A 12,676-nucleotide genomic window follows, 5' to 3' on the forward strand; every position below is an offset into this window, starting at 1 on the left:
CCAGGTCTAACCAGAGACTGGTTCCGAGTAGGTCTACATGTCATTTTGGAACCCAGTTCACTAGACCAATGGCACTCTGTGACAAGAAACAAAACCTCAGGGCTACTCTTCTTATGACTCCATGATAATTCCTAAGAATTGAATGGAAGTCATGTAATCCATGATATTATCTTACAGTCCCTGTGTATTGCCTATACAAATGCCACTCTCAAGCTCTCTGCTCTCACTTGACTTGGCCATCTAGACACTGAAAATGCAGGGCCAAACATGTTCTTACCAGTTGATTCAAATGAGCACATTGAGAGAAAGTTTCCATAGCTGAGAAGGACATTTGGCATTATAGAACAAACTTCATACTAGTATCTGAAGGGAACAGTTGTGGTTCTCAGGACAACAGGGTTTTGTTTTTTTGTTTTTAATACCCCATGACTTCTTGTGATGTGAGGACTATGTACCATGAGAAAGTAGATAGTATGCAATAAAAAAAGAAGGCCCACTGTTTTTCATACAATATATGATATTTTACATATTTAAGAAAGAAAAAATGTTAACATTCAAAAATGTTAAATGTCATTGGGGAGTCAGTGGGTGAGGGACATGATTGTTCTGAAAGAAAAGCAGCAGAGGTAATACAGGGGAATTTTATTTGGAATGACTGATTAAATAAATAATTAAGGATGATAGTAGCCAGGCTTCTCACTATTAATAGAGGAGTTATAAACATATAAATAAAGAAAATAAGAATAAATTCTGCTATATAGAACTGACATTGGAATTATCAGTATAATTTCAAGATTTTCAATATACTTGGCTAAATAAATATAGATAAAAATGTGTGTGGTGTGGGGTGTGTGTGTGTGTGTGTGTGTGTGTGTGTGTGTGTGTGTATTCCTGAGCTCTGTTCTGTGAGATAACCTGAGAACAGCCATACCCCAATAGCAATAAGCACAGCTGGCACCCAGAGCCCGGCTTTTAAATTTTACTTGGTTTCCAAATTCTCCACCAAAAGGCATCAGGGCGTCTTAAAGAAATGGCAGATTCCAAGGCTGGGAAAGGCAAAGTACAAAATGAGTCTGGAAATCTTACTGCAAGAAAGTGCTCAGAGAGACGTAAAACTGCCAAAAGCACACAAATACCAGGCTAAAAGAGCCTACTGGCCAAAGTGATACAATGGAGACATCAACACAAATGTTGGTAAATGAATGCTAATCCACTGAATAGCATGGAAATTCATGAGCCGATGAAGATATAAATTAATATAAATAAATGAAATATTTGTTAAGGAACAAGATATACAGTCTCAATGTAACTATCCACAAAGTAACATGAACTTCATGGGGATAACAGTAATTTTACAGTGGAGAAGCTTGGCAGACACCATCATAATCAAAGTTAACGTTAGTAGTAATGGGACAATTTGAAATCAAGTATCATTTGATAGGATGCAATGAGAAGAACAGAGCATTATTTCTATGAAAAATCATTCAGACTGAGAGATATTTTACATAATAGCTGACCTGTAATGTTCAAAAATGTCAATGTCATGAAAGTAAAGGAAGGACTGAGAAACTGTTTTCAATTGAAGAAGACTTAAGAGACATGACAAATAAATATAACACATGATTATGGACCAGATCATTCTGTCATAAAAGACAGTTCAGGGACAAGTGATAAAACTTATATGGTAATAATAATGTTCTTTTTTAATTTGATGGTTTGCACTATGGCTATGTGACCAGAATGTATTTTTTGGTAGAAATACACATTAAAGCATTCAGGGTAATGGAGCATACAGCAGCAAATTAATCTCAAATGCTTTAAAGAAAAACAAAATTATTTGTGACTACTCCTGCAAACTTTCTATAAAGTTTAGAGAGTTCAAAAAAAAAAAAAAAAAGAAGAAAACCCCAACTTGATCCACAGACAGAAATATTTAAGTTTAAAAAGATTCAATATTCTTAGGCCCAGAAATAATAGAAATGATAAAATTAGCAGACCAGGTATTATAAATATAATAACTGCAGCAGTGAAAAATCAGTAAACTTGAAGACAGAGCAACTATTCAAACTGAAGCACAGAAACAAAAAAGACTGAATAAAAATGACTAAGGGAATCTGTATAATCATATAAAAAGATTTAAAATAAGTCTAATTGGAGATCAAGAAAAAAGCTTAAGGAGACAGACAAAAATATACACAAATTTGATAAAATCAATGAAACCACAGATCTAAAAGGTTCAACAAATCTCAAATATAATGGGGAAAAAATTATACCAAGTACATCAAGTTATTGGAAACCAGCAATAAAGATAAAGTCTTAAAGTCAGAGAATATAAAGACACATTACAAATAAACAAAAGAATCACTACTGGCTTCTCATTCAAAACAATATAAGCCAGGTGATATCAGAGCAAAAGTACTGCAAAAAAACAATTGTGAAGCTAGAATAGCATAGCCTTAAAAACTGCAGGCAATGGGTGGCTTGGTCGGTTAAGCGTCCGACTTCGGCTCAGGTCATGATCTCACGGTCCGTGAGTTCGAGCCCCGCGTCGGGCTCTGTGCTGACAGCTCAGAGCCTGGAGCCTGTTTCAGATTCTGTGTCTCCCTCTCTCTCTGCCCCTCCCCTGTTCATGCTCTCTCTCTGTCTCAAAAATAAATAAATGTTAACAAAAAAAAAATTAAAAAAAAAAACTGCAGGCAAATAAAGGACTGTATCAGATAAACAAAAGCTGAAGGAAATTATCATCAGTAAATCTCCACTACAAGAAATGTCAAAGGAAGTTCTTAAACCAGAGGGGAATGTGTATCAAATACAAAGAAATGAAGAATGTTGGAAATGTGGCTATGTGGCTAAATATAACATCCTCCTTTTGTCATTAATTTCTTGAAAAGACGACTGACCATCGTGGGGCACCTGGGTGGCTCAGTGGGTTAAATGTCTGACTCTTGATTTCGGCTCAGGTAACCATCTCAAAGTTCATGAGATCGAGCCCCACGTCAGGCTCTGTGCTGGCAGCATGGAGCCTGCTTGGGATTCTCTCTCCCTCTGACCCTCCCCTGGTTGTGCTGTCTCTCAAAATAAATAAATAAACATCTAAAAATAAAAGATAATTGACCATCTAAAGCAAAAGTAATAATATATTGTGGGGTTTATACACATGCAGAGATAAACTATAGAACAAATATAACACAAAGGAAAGTAAATTTTAAGAATCTTACTATATATATAAAGTAGCATAGTATAATTCCAAGGTAGACTATAAACTAAGTCTATATATAGACTATAAGACTATAAACCTAGAGCAAGTATTTTTCTTAAAGTAAAACAAAGAAGTTTAGCTATTAAGAAAATAGGGGAGATAAGAGAGGATAACAGAATACATTTGACTAATCCAAAAGAAGACAGAAGGGACAATTGAACAAAAAATTATGGGTGTAAATATGCCTGATGAAAAAGGAGACAATCTTTAATACTGTTTTTGTATACTTACCTCCACAATGGGTGCTTCAAAAATACTGAAATATGGTAACAAACGAGTACATTAAAACATATGGGGATCAGGATGGCATAGTCAAGGATAAGAATAAGAAAAGAATAGGAAGAATATCTCAATGTTCAGGTGACCAAAACCAGCTGCCCCAAAGATACTGCCATTAGTCAGGTTCAGTTGAGTTATTTGATAGCATCAACACTGAAATCCTTAAGTAACGAGAGAGACAGTCCTATCTTTCTACCTGATTTTTTTTATTAATCGAGGATTATGCATGAATAAATTTTATATAACATTAACAAAGTTAATTGGTTTCTTAAAAAACAAAAAAACCTCTCCTCTACTTATGTCTATTTTCCTCTTTAAAAATAATCTTTTCAAAATTATTTCAGAGTAATAGATCTAAAAAAATTAGTGTTTGAGGCTAATTAGGGGCAGATGTATTAAAAGCTTAAGTATGACATATTATAAAATATCATCTAACATATAAGGTATTTTTACTTCTATATCACAGACTGAAATCCACCATAAACCAGGGAACACATAAACCATCTGTAAGCAAACACATTATTAAGAAAACTTGCTTGGGACAGTGCTTTTGATGACTAAATTTTATAATTGGTATACCGATTGTTTATACATTGGTACTTAAACTGTCTCCAAGCAATCACGTTTACACAATGAAGTTGTTTCTAAGCTTATTTCCCCAAAAATAGAACACGATTCACGATTCTAATCTTAACACTGATGACTTAATTATCTTAATTTCTTAAATAATGCAGTACCAAATAGATTTAACTTCAATGAAGATGACGAAATATTCGTTATGCTGAAGCAGAATGTTTTCACATTTTGAAGGACTTTGAAGAAACAGCAACAACTTAATACCAAATCATTTTATAAGCTTGTTTTTATACACAGGTTAGACTATGTGATAGGAACACAAAATTTACACTTACAGCCAGCAGGGAGGTAAATAAACTTAAAGGCATTTCTCAAGTATTGTGGAATTAAGAAAGACAACATATAAAGAGCCAGACAATAAATATTTTAGGCTCTGTGGGCTACCTACGGCCTGTGTCACATTTTTCTTTTTCTTTTAACCTCTCATTAAAAATATAAAATTTATACTTAACTAAAGGGCTAGATTAAAACAAGCTGCTAGAGGGAGGGAGCCAAAACATAAGAGAGTCCTAAAAACTGAGAGCAAACTGAGGGTTTATGGGGGGTGGGAGGGAGGGGTGGATGGGTGATGGGTATTGAGGGAGGCACCTGTTGGGATGAGCACTGGGTGTTGTATGGAAACCAATTTGACAATAAATTTCATAATAAAAAATAAAAAATAAAAATAAAAAAATAAAAATAAAACAAGCTGCAGGCTGGATTTGCCCAAAGGCTGTGTAATTTGCTGACCTCTTATCTAGATTAATCTCACACAATTTGAAATAGTTCATTTCTGTCAACAAGATTCAAAGTCATCAAAAATATCAATGACATGATTGGTGAGTAAAAAACTTAAGACTCCAAAATTTTAGGAAAACTGATCAAAACATTAAGGGAAGGGCACCTGGGTGGCTCAGTTGGTTGAGCGACTGACTTTGGCTCAGGCCATGATTTTGTGGTCTGTGGGTTTGGGCCCCACGTTGGGCTCTGTGCTGACAGCTCAGAGCCCTGGGCCTGCTTTGGATTCTGTGTCTCCCTCTCTCTCTCTCTCTGTCCCTCACCCACTTGCACTCTGTATCTCTCTCTCTCTCAAAAATGAATAAACATTAAAAAAATTTTTCAAAAAAAATTAAGGGAAAAAATTGATACTTAAAAGAAGGCAATTTCAAAATACCTAGTAACGTTTAAGATGTTCATGCTCAATAACAATAACCTCTATGTATATATACACCAGAGAAACCCTTGTACATATACCCAAGGAAACACATACAAGAATATTACAGAAGCACTTTTTGCAGCCAAAAAAAAACCTCTAAACCTGAAATTCATTAATATAAAAATGGGTGAAACAGATAAAGAAGTATAAACTTCCAGTTATAAAATAAATAAGTCATGGAGATAAAAAGCACAGCATAGGGAATAGTCGATATTATAATAATGTATGACAGATGGTAACTACACTTACGATGAGCAATGAGTAATGTATAGAATTGTTGAAACAATATGCTGTATACTTACTTGAAATTAGTATAACACTGCATGCCAATTTTTTATTATTATTCTCACATTAGCTAACATACAGTATAGTCTTAGCTTCAGTAGTAGATTCCAGTGATTCATCACTTACATACAACATGCAGTGCTCATCCCAACAGGTGCTCTCCTCAATTCCCATCACCTATTTTCCCCACCCCCATCAACCCTGTTTGTTCTCTGTATTTAAGTCTCTTATTGCCACGTAGTACTCCATTGTGTATATAAACCACAATTTCTTTATCCATTCATCAGTTGATGGACATTTAGGCTCTTTCCATAATTTGGCTATTGTTGAGAGTGCTGCTATAAACATTGGGGTACAAGTGCCCCTATGCATCAGTACTCCTGTATCCCTTGGGTAAATTCCTAGCAGTGCTACTGCTGGGTCATAGGGTAGGTCTATTTTTAATTTTTTGAGGAACCTCCATACTGTTTTCCAGAGTGGCTACACCAATTTGCATTCCCAACAACAGTGCAAGAGGGTTCCCGTTTCTCCACATCCTCTCCAGCATCTATAGTCTCCTGATTTATTCATTTTGGCCACTCTGACCAGTGTGAGATGGTATCTCAGTGTGGTCTTGATTTGTATTTCCCTGATGATGAGCGATGTTGAGCATCTTTTCCTGTGTCTGTTTACCATCTGGATGTCTTCTTTGGAAAAGTGTCTATTTATGTCTTCTGCCCATTTCTTCACTGGATTATTTGTTTTTTGGGTGTTGTGTTTGGTAAACTTCTTTATAGATTTTGGATACTAACTCTTTATCGGATGTCATTTGCAAATATCTTCACCCATTCCATAGGTTCCCTTTTAGTTTTGTTGATTGTTTCCCTTGCTGTGCAGAAGCTTTTTACCTTGATGAAGTCCCAATAGTTTTTATTTCCCTTGCGTTCAAAGACATGTCAATTAAGAAGTTGCTACAGCTGAGGTCAAAGAGGTTGCTGTTTTCTCCTGTAGGATTCTGATGGTTTCCTGTCTCACAATTAGGTCTTTCATCCCTTTTGAATTTATTTTTGTGTATTGTGTAAGAAAGAGGTCCAGTTTCACTCTTCTGCATGTTGCTGTCCAATTCTCTCAGCACCATTTGCTAAAGAGACCATCTTTCTTCTGTTAGATACTCTTTCCTGCTTTGTCGAAGATTAGTTGGCTCCATTGCATGCCAACTATACTTCAATTTAAAAAATGGGTAAATGAACTACAGTGTCCTCATAAAGTGGGACTATAAAAGTATAAATGAATGAAAAAAAAATTTTTTTTAAAAAGGTGGGGGGCGCCTGGGTGGCTCAGTCAGTTAGGCATCCAACTTCGGCTCAGGTCATGATCTCACAGCTTGTGAGTTCGAGACCCGCGTCAGGCTTTGTGCTTACAACTCAGAGCCTGGAGCCTGCTTCAGATTCTGTGTCTCCCTCTCTCTCTGACTCTCCCGCACTCATACTCTGTCTCTGTCTGTCTCTCTCTCAAGAATAAACATTTAAAAAAAAGGTTTTTTTTAAGTATAAATGAATGGCTAGACTAAGACACTTTGGAAGAAGGGAGACCAGCAAGGAAGCTATTGTTATACAGCCAAAATGCACTACCTTATACATTTACAACCAAGAGTAAGAAAGTTCTTAATGTTTTGCCAAATTTTTAAAGGTCTTTTAACAGTTGTAATATTCTCCATTGATCATTTTTGCCTTTCACCTCACACGATCATTTTTAGTCCTGCACTTCAGTGCAAAACAATGTCTGCCCTTTCATAATATACAAAGTCAAACAAATAAAGCAAGTGCTATTCATTTGCAATATGATAAATTATACTTTTACCCAAAGGAGACTGTAGACAAGGAGTTGAGAAAGTGAACAATAAAATAAGAACCAGGGCCCACTCAATAAAACAAACTTTATTTATTTTGGGGGGCAGATTTTTATTTTTTTATTTTAATAATTTATTGTCAAATTAGCAAACATACAGTGTATATACAGTGTAGTTTTGGTTTTGGAAGTAGATTCCCATGATTCATCACTTACATACAACAACTGGTGCTCATCCCAACAAGTCCCCTCCTCAATGCCCGTCTCCCATCTTCCCCATCCCCCCCAATCCCTGACTGCCATCAACCCTCAGTTTGTTCTCTGTATTTAAGAGTCTCTTAGGCTTTGTCTCCCTTTCTGTTTTTATCTTATTATTCCTTCCCTTCCCCAATGGTCTTCTGTTAGATTTCTCAAATTCTACATATGAATGAAACCATATGATTTGAGACCTGTCTTTCTCTGACTGACTTATTTCACTTAGCATAATACCCTCCAGTTCTATCCACATTGCTGCAAATGGCAAAGATTTCATTCTTCTTCATTGCCAAGTAGTATTCCATTGTATATAAATACCACACCTTCTTAATCCATTTATCAGGTGTTGGACATTTGGGCTCTTTCCATTATTTGCCTATTGTTGACAGTGCTGCTATAAACACTGGGGTACATATGTGCCTATGAATCAGCACTCCTGTATCCTTCAGATAATTAGGAAAATGGGTCTTTTTTGGAGAGGGGATTTAGAGGGGATAGAGTGAGGAAAGGGTGAGAAATTTTTATGCAGAATGTTACTTCATTTAGGGTAACTAATTAGGCAAGTGTGGCATGATAAGAATCAGAAAGGAAATTGCTGGTGTCACTGTTGTTTTTAACGTAATGATTATCATGTCTGCATTATTGTTATTGTTCTTACAGCAACTCTCCATAAAAGTCAAGGGCATGAAATAAGATAGTCATCCAGTGAAGACGTATCTTTAAATTCAGGCAATATATACACTGCATATATGCTGCTTTCTAATTATCTGGTTTAACTGAAGGAAAGCAGCTAGAGAATCTGAAAAAATGATTAATGTTTTCCACAGATTATGGTTCTAAAAAGGATGACCTGAACTTCAGGTTTGAAAAGTATAAGATTATGATCTCTAAGAATACAATATCAATATCCAGCTACTGATAATGGAAAGATTAATGTTTTAAATATCTGATGTACAGGCAAACAGACTTGGTATTATGTTGAAAATGTGAACATACAGCATTTGACCTCAATCAGTAAAGGGGCTTTACCCTACTACATAGAGGTAAGCTACAGGAAACCTATGAATAAGAAACAGTGTGTGTTTTTTTCTACAAAACAAAAGAGGAAAAAAACAACAACCAGATTTGAAAGTATAACCTAAGAATTTGTACTGTAAAGAAAATGAGTTGGAATAATTCAAGCATTATAAAGTCATAGCAGTAATAAAAATGACTTCTGAGGGCCCCTACAGAACATATGATTTTGCATAGAATAACAAACACACTGATGAATCATACCTAGATAACTGGCCTGTAAAATGCAACCCAGTAGCTGCACTGATGTATCACATAGGTCTAGAATTCTATAAAGTTTGAGCTTAAAGCTCAAACTGCCAAAAATTACTATATTCTGGTACAAAGAGTTGCAAAAGATTAAATTCCATTTCAAAGACATATACATTTTGTTCTTACAGAAAACTTAAGGAATCATAAGCTATGACGCTATACGTTTTTTTCCATTTGAAGCCAAATATATATCCATATCTTAAAATCAGAAGAAAGTAGCAACTACTGTTAACTAATTTCATGAAATCTTGCTAAATGCTTGATATGTATTATCCCCCAATGCTTACAGGAGTACTCTAAGGTAAATACTCTTTATTAGTAGAACTCTACAGAAAAAAATATATAAAGTTTAAGTAATCTGCACAGTTACACAGCTTAATAAACAGCAGAACTGGTGTACAAGTCTCTTAACAATTACACCTGACAATTAGAGAAAATGCCCTAAAAGTTTAGCAACCAACAAGAACAAACGATAAGCCACAGATTGGAATATAAGCATTGTGAGAACTACTCAGAATGTTGTTAGTGGAAGGGCTTTAAGAGTTATTTAGTCTAACTTACCTCACTGAAAACCAGAGGAAAACAAAGCACAAAGAAGGATATGTCAAAAGCCCTAGAAAAAGTTAAATGGCAGAAATGATAATAAAAATGCAGGATTTTGGTTCCCAGACCATTCTTTCTAAAAACTATAATGTCCTCTATTTTCTCCAAGCCCTTTTATTTATTTTTTTAAGTGTTTATTTATTTATTTTTGAGAGAGAGAGAGACAGAGACAGAGACCACAAGTGGGGGACAGACAAAGAGAGAAAGAGGGAGACACAGAATCTGAAGCAGGCTCCTCCAGGTTCCAAACTGTCAGCTCAAGAGCCCGAGAAGAGGAAGGAAGAGAAGAAAACACCCCCTCCAGTTCCAAAGAAGCCAGCTAAATCCAAGCCGGCAGTGAGCCACGACAAGACCTCCGATGTCGGGGACAAGCAGCATCAGGAGGCCTGCAAGAGACTCCTGGCAAGCCAAGCGGGCAGCTTCCGTGTGGCAGAACTCAGCCACAGAGCATGCGGACAGCATCAAGATTTACGTCCCTGAGGCCCAGACCTGACTCTGAGACCAGGAACCGGGAAGCAAATAATTTTAAGTCATTAACAACAACAACAACAACAACAACAACAACAACAACACACACACACACACACACACACACACACACACACACACACACACACACACAAACTAACCAGGAACCGTGAAATCATGACCTGAGCTGAAGTCAGATGCTCAACCGACTGAGCCACCCAGGTGCCCCTCCAAGCCCTTTTAAAAATAAAATATTTTTAAAAAAGGAAACATGCCCTTAAGATTTTATGTGGTACCAGCAATTCAGATTCAAAGGTATCTGTGAGAGCAGAACAAGCAGCAAGTGCAAAGTGTTAATTCTCAATAAATAGCTGCTAACATGGGTTATTTGAAAATAAGAATTTTATTGATATCCATTATAAACAAGAGAACATTTACATCAACATATAAGTGTTAGGGATGTATAGCATGGTCTATGAGTCCCACATTTGCTCATAAGTTTTTTTGTAACTCTTTAAAATACATAATACATAAATGCATAGAATAGATGCGGTTGACGGGACTAGATACGGTAATTTCTTTTTCAATTTTACTTACCAAATAACTGTGCTTTGTTAGTGCTGCCACATTTCACCTGCCTAGACAATTTGCTTCACTCACAAGGGTGATCAAGAAAAACTACCAAAAATAAAAAAGTACCATAAATAGTCTTATTTTGGAGTAGTGTTATTTTTCATGTTTCCATGATTAAGATTTCAAGTGCTCAAGTTTACTAAACAAATATAACATAAATACATATAAAGATATTTGTCCAGCTATGCTATTAATCCAGTGAAAACTAAATCTGACTTATCTTTTACTGTTTCATGATTTTATACCATATCAAGTCACAAACTCGAATATAATATTTATACTTCATGCTCTTGCAATTTTGCCCCTTTAATCAGTACTGGGTTTTTTACAGTCTTCCCAAGGGCTTTTTAAATGTGTCTGACACTTGCCTGTTGCTTTTGGCTATTACAATTCAAACCAAGCTTTTATAAGTTCTAAAATGTCTAGGGAAGGCAAGTTAACCTAAGTGTTAACTATGGTTAAATGTTATGGAATATGCTCATAAAAACCCAAACTCACATGAGATAGAATTACATATATGTAATAAGAGTAAAGGATCTTGAAAATTAATAAAAAGTACAGCATCAGCACATACAGAAGGCCATTTCGGGAAAGCACTTCAAAGGGTTTGAAAACAGGCATCATGTACTAGGCAAGAAATGCCTTGGGCAAGTAAAAACCCTAAAAAGGGAGAGGGGCTAGCAGACAAGGGAACAGAATTCAAGCTGTTCCTCTCAAAAAAATATAACACAAACCTTCCCCACAATTTATTCATTCAGGAAACAAAAATGACACATTTCAGAATTTACACAGCGGCACCATGCTGACTACAATTCAGCTGGCTATAACGTGTGAATGTATATACATGCCCACAAAAACCCTTTATATGACTGCTGACCACTCTAGTCATTCTCCATCTCCTTTACTAAACACAGAATTGCAAACACTGGCTCTCACCTTGCATGCTTTCATCTCTGGAAATGACCTTTCTCTTGAGTTACAAACCCATATTTACAAAGGCCTTTTGGACATATGTGCCATATTGTTCTAACGGCATTTCAAAGTCCACATGGCTAAATCCCAGTCTGGTATCTGCTCTCCCACCTCTAATCTGCTTCTCTTCCTCATTGCTAACTTTTTGAAGCTAGGATATTTCCATCTGTTAGTCACTTAAAGTAAAAATTTTAATCACCTTTGACTTCTCTCTTTCTTTCTCATTTCTCACATATGATTAATCATCAAGATTCTAAATATTACCCATTTCATTATATCACATGTTTAGTCAAATGTCTCTTTCACTAAATTATGAGTTGACAGACAGCAAAGAGCCCATCTACTGCATCTTTGTTTACATCTGTACATGTACAGAAACACAGAACACAGAACACACAGAATTATAATCATCTGAATTATACCACTTAATAATCTGAATTACACAACTATGTGTGTAAAACATTTACAAATAATTTTTAAAATATTATAGACACAACATTGTAATATTTCAACTTCAATTAAATTTCATTCAAAAGAGAATTAAAAGGAGGAAAACATGACTAATTTCTCTCAGCCGGAATCCATGAATAAAAAATTAAACCAACCCAATAATAAAATTTTCTATTATGAAGTAAACTTCTTAGAAGTCTGAGAGTATTCTTCTCTTTTTTAAATCTAAGTCTTCTTAGATTCAAAATGCTAAAAGTTTTGTTATTATAGTTCATATTATTGTAATTTTTTGCTTTTAGCCAAATGTTATACAATATTTTCGCATCAAGGCATCTTCTTTTACATAGTGGTTTTATTGACTGATATAAGCCCAAAATTTATTAAGATTCAGTTTAACATATGATGCTTCAACTTTAACATGTCAGCTTAGTGTACAAATAATGCCATATTTAAGTAAATCCAATCTAACTTCTACATAATTTTGCGAT

The 12,676-nt window shown here is 35.4% G+C and overlaps 1 protein-coding gene across 9 annotated transcripts in view; it reads right to left on the reverse strand.

Moving 5' to 3' along the window:
- SPATA5 (spermatogenesis associated 5) overlaps positions 1-12,676 on the reverse strand; it is a 370,044-nt gene that overhangs the window by 273,682 nt on the left and 83,686 nt on the right. The window lies entirely within an intron of this gene.

The sequence above is a fragment of the Felis catus genome, chromosome B1, assembly GCF_018350175.1.
Source record: "Felis catus isolate Fca126 chromosome B1, F.catus_Fca126_mat1.0, whole genome shotgun sequence".
NCBI classification, from domain to species: Eukaryota; Metazoa; Chordata; class Mammalia; order Carnivora; family Felidae; genus Felis; species Felis catus.